The sequence below is a fragment of the Quercus suber genome, unplaced genomic scaffold (genome assembly GCF_002906115.3).
Source record: "Quercus suber isolate HL8 unplaced genomic scaffold, Cork oak 2.0 scaffold_151, whole genome shotgun sequence".
Classification (NCBI taxonomy): Eukaryota; Viridiplantae; Streptophyta; class Magnoliopsida; order Fagales; family Fagaceae; genus Quercus; species Quercus suber.
Genome location: NW_027069612.1, coordinates 145,957 through 151,405, shown reverse-complemented (window position 1 = coordinate 151,405; position 5,449 = coordinate 145,957). Strand labels below are relative to the sequence as shown.

The window sequence follows — 5,449 nt, the reverse complement described above, 5'->3', positions numbered from 1 at the left end:
ACTCTCTTCACAAACTCAACCTGGGCATTTTTTCACTGCCAACTTATAGTAATATGGAGTAATGTGTACCCACTTCTCAATCTACTTCTTTTAAATACAAATACAAAATAAAAGGGGAAAGGAAAGGAGATATATGCATAACTAGATTCTATTTAATGTCTTCAAGAAACTGACATAGCCAAATAAAGGTCTTAGTAGAAACTTGATTATCTCAAAGAAGACAAGTATGTGAGAGGGAGGTAATAATTGAAAACTTGAGACTAGCTTACTTGATTTAATTGGGGCAGAACCAAAGCATTTACAGTAGCTGCCACAGCAAGAGATATGACTGCAACAACTTAAAGGAACTGGGCCAAGCTGAAATGGAAACCAAAGAATAATTACAAAGAAAAATTATGTGGTATTTGACAAATGATACACACACAGAAAGATCAGAGCCAAGAATTATGATCACCTGTAAAAGGTCACACACTATTAATGCAACAAAACAAGATTACCTTCTCCACATGATAAAAAAACAATCCTAGTATCCGATTCCTGTTATGAATGAGACCTTCTGTGGGTTGGCCAACTTGTAGGAAAATAAGCATGCCTACAAGTTGAAATATGCACAAAACTTACACGTTTATATATCTCTAGCATTCATTAAAGCAATATTTCAATTAAGAGGGTGATTGAGGAAATTGTTTGAATAAGTTATTTGCTGAATTACCATTAAACAAAAAAAAATTATTTCCCTGTGCACTTTTGTTTCAGCTTTAGCATAGTATATCTGCTGCATTTTTTTTTTTTTTTTTTAATTTATCAAACCAGTGCCCAACAACCTTTTTTACACGTTTTTATTGTAAATATTATACTTACTCTAACCTCCATGTATCCAAGAATTTTGATCAAGCTCAAATATGCGGTTTAAATTGTGTCCATGACTCAATTGTCCCCGCCTCCCTAGTCTAAAGTGCATGTCTGAAACAAAATAGATATATAAGCATGAAGGGGACACATTCATAAAGCCAGCAATAGTATCTCTTTCAAAAAAAAAAAAAAAAAGCAACTTCAAGCTCAAACAGAGTCAAAATAGATAGTATAATCACATATTAAACTCAATGGGGTCAATGAGAGCATTCTATACTTTTAGGGTAATAACCTTAGAGAATTAAGAAAGAGAGTAAGAGAGATAACTTTCCATACCTTGTCTGTAACTAAATTTCTATTTCAATAAGCATCCTTAGTATTATGCACACGGATGACTAATCTGGATGAAGCCAAATACGGTGATGGAGTGGAGGCTATAAGCCTTTGAAGTCACTCGATTATCATATTCTCAACACCACTCCTACTCCAATCTATATCATCATCCTCATCCTCATTTTCTTCTTGCAGTACATTTGCAGTACAATGTAATTTTTCTTCTTCTTGGTATGACTCTTCTTCATCTGATGGCATTTCATAAAGGTTTTGTGCCTTGGTTTCAATCTCAACATTCCATGTGGGATCTTTTATTCCATTAACATAGTAAACTTGAGTTGCTTGACATGCTAATATAAATGGCTCTACAGTTTTCAACTTTCGTGATGTATTAACAATAGTGGTTCCATGCCGATCTCTCTTATAACCAATTCCTTCACGAGATACATCATACCAATCACATTTAAACAACACAACTTTGTTCCCTTCAATATATTAAAGTTCAACAATGTCTGTTACTTGTCCATAATAAGGCACATTGCAACTTTGATCCTCCTTTCTCACCATAACTCCATTATTTTGTGTTCTTTTACTTTCATCACATTGATTTGTATGAAATCTGAACCCATTAACATTGTAACCTCGATAAAAAATAGCCCTTTTCTCAAGGCCCCAAGCTAATGAAAGCATATGCCCATCAACTTGCCTTGTATTATATAAGTTGGTGATCTACAATAAAACCTAAATAAGGTTAAACTTTAGTTGTAGTAGTTAAAATATAAACAAACATACATTTTCAAAGTAAATTACTATCTTACTTTTTTTTCAAACCACGTAATAAATTCTTGTCTATGCACCCTGTCAATGTCGAGAACACCTGCATTTGTAAGGATGTTCTTATGTTCTCTGCACACAGTTAAATATCCTAATAAGTTTTAATATCATATCATGAGAGTATCAAAGAAGTAATTTTTGTGAAGATCATCTTACTCAACAAATCGGTCAACGTTGACACAATTTTGAAGGACATAAAATGTTGTTGCATGGTGAAGATCATCATTCAACTCACACCTTATTGCTTTCCCTAAATGTCATCCAGGTGTTGAGAATATGGACAATTGAGAGGTATTTGCACATGCGGAAGTACCTCCATCATAATTTCGCTCTACCCGATTAAATTTGGTTTCTATTCCATGTAAATAGCGAGAACAAAATGTTAGACATTCATCTGCTAAATACTTTTCTACAATAGACCCTTCTACGTGTGCCTTATTACGGACATAACTCTTAAGCTTATGCAAATACCTATATTTGAAGGCATAAAATGAAATTTTATCAAAAATAAAATACTAGTGTGCAATTGTAATTTAGATTATAATGAAATTTTGTAAACTTTACCTCTCAACTAGATACATCCATCTGTATTGCACTAGACCTACAACTCTAGCTTCCCAAGATAGGTGAATGGCCAAGTGAACCATTACATCAAAGAAAGAAGGTGGAAAAATTTGTTCTAATTTACAGAGGGTTATTGTAATTTGGGTTTCAAGACGATCCATCATCTACTTGTAACACTTTAGAACACAATTCTTTGAAAAAGTTACTTAACTCAGTCAAAGCATCAGATACGTTTTTAGGTAAAAAGTCACGCACTGCCAGTGGGAGTAATCTTTCTAGGAAAACATGACAATCATGAGTATTCATACCAAAAATTTTTCTCTCCTCAATATTCACACATCGAGATAAATTTGCAAGGTAGCCATACGAAAATTTAAGATTTTTTACCCATAAGCATATAGCCCTTTTCTCATCATTTGACAGTATGTAGCAAGCTGGGGATAGCTCTATCTTCCCATTAACCTCTATGGGGTGGAGCGTATGTCGTATGCCCATTTCTTTTAGATCAAGACTAGTGCTTAAAGAATCCTTCATTTTATATTTAGTATTCATAATTGTCCCAATCACACTATCAAATATATTTTTTTCAACATGCATCACATCCAAATTGTGACGTAACAAAAGTGTGCTCCAATATGGCAATTAAAAAAAAAATGATATGCTTCTTCCAATTATGAAACTGCCCATGCCCTTCTAGAAATTGCTTTTTCTGGCCTTTTCCAAATATAATTGGCTCTAATGGAAGAATTTGTTTTAACATATCATCACTAGATAACCGTTTAGGTGCTGTCTTCCTTTCTTTTTTACCATTAAATTGTGACTTCTTATTACACCATTTGTGGTCTAAGGCCAAAAAATTGATGATGTCCCATATAGTATATCTTGTATCCATTTCGTAACCTACAATGTGTAGTCTCACTATGACAACAAGGACACACCAAATTTCCCTTTGTACTCCAACCGGAAATAACAACATATGCAGGAAAGTCATGGATAGCCCATAACACTGCTGCTCTCATTTGAAAGTTCTCCTTTGTTAAAGCATCAAAACATCCCATCTTCCCACAATTCTTTTAGCTCATCAATCAATGGCCTCAAGAATGCATCAATGTCATTCCCAGGACCCTTTGGGCATGGAATAAGTAATGACATTAATGAGTAAGGCTCCTTCTTGCACATCCAAGGGGGAAGATTATATGGAAATAAGATAATAGGCCAAACACTATATTTAATATTCATATTTCCAAATGGGTTTAATCCATCTGTAGCTAGTCCAAGCCTAACATTACAAGGATCCATTGCGAATGACTCATGAATTTGGTCAAATTTTTTCCAAACTTCACAATCTACTGGATGTTGTAACACTCCATCATTAACACATTTTTCATGGTGCCATTTCATATCCGCGGCAATCTTTGTTGACATAAATAATCATTGTAGCCTTGATTTAAGTGAAAAATACCGCAAAACCTTCCGTGGTACCTTTTTATTTTTCCCTTTACCACTCTTATTTGACTGCCATCTTGAAAGTGCACAATCATCTTTGTACGCATCTATCTTCTCATAATGGAGGCCTAGATCGTTGACAATCTTTTTTGCCTCATAGTCTGAGCTAGGTAGTCTCTCACACATAGGAAATGCATCCTTTAATAGCTCCATCAACATACTAAAGGACTTGTTACTCCATGATGATATGCACTTTATGTGCAATAACTTGACTATGAAGGACAAGCTTGAATACTTTTCACAATATGGATACAAAGGCTTTTTAACCTCTTCCAACAATCTATTAAATTTTTTTGCATCTCCATTTGGCTCTTGTGGTTCATTTCTACTTCATTCCCTGCCACGCACCACTTGTGGATAAGCATCCTTGATCATATCAAACATATCAGCATATAGCATACTATCATCATCATCACATTCCACTTCACTATCACCTTCCTCTTCACTATCACCTTCCCCATAAAGGTACCAAGTAGTATAATCTCTCGTTATACCCCTAAATAAAAGATGATACTCGACCTCATTTCGAGTCCAACGATACTTGTTGCTACAATCAATACACGGAAAGTTGATTTTCATATCTCCATCTATTAAATGTTTAAATGCATACTCAAGAAAGTTTTCAACTCCATTAATGTACTCAGTGTACGATCTAGTAGAAAGATGCATCCAAGATTTACCAACTGTCATTTTATCTACCCCATTTAAAGCATTGTATTAATCTTAACTAATATTGATGGTGCAAATAGTAAATCTCCATAAGTCAATTTTAAACAAACATGAGCTAAGGTTCATATCATATTGGAACAAAAACCACACTCTTTACCACTTCTTTAACAAAGTTTCTGCAAACAATATCAAGGCCTGCAAATTGCAAAGAAAATCAATGCCTATGCTTCAGCCATCTTGTAAGAAGCAACACCAAACCTTTTACATTTTTTTTTTTTTAAAAGTACAAGTGTGAAGATTGGAACATAGTACAAGTTTGAAGTTGGCCTTAATGAGGAAAAAACTATGATCCCAAATTAAGATGGATTCTTAAAGGGGTACTTGACTGTAAATTCATCATTCTATAATGAACCTTATATCCCTCGTACTAGGAGGATTGCATGCCATGTATAAAGTAAAACTTAAATAAAAACATAAATAATTGAATTGAGATTGTCACATTCCTCAAAGAATACTTTACAGTAAGACATTGGAGCCAGGTCATGACAAATAATACATTCTCTTAGTGATAAACAATCATTTTGATATCTCAAATTAATAATGGTGTCAGCGACAGCAACAAGCACATATAAAGGGAGCAATAGAAGAAAGTCATTTGGTAAAATACTCAAAAAAGGGTAAGAGTTACAAA

General features: G+C 34.1%; 1 long non-coding RNA gene across 1 annotated transcript; it reads right to left on the bottom strand.

The window, feature by feature from the left end:
- Positions 1–1,184: 1,184 nt before the first annotated feature.
- LOC136069085 (uncharacterized) lies at positions 1,185–2,517 on the bottom strand. Its single transcript, XR_010630361.1, has 3 exons — positions 2,176–2,517; positions 2,004–2,091; positions 1,185–1,914 (listed from the first exon to the last, which is right to left on the bottom strand). It is a non-coding gene; the product is annotated as an uncharacterized LOC136069085 (long non-coding RNA).
- Between the last annotated feature and the right edge of the window lie 2,932 nt (positions 2,518–5,449).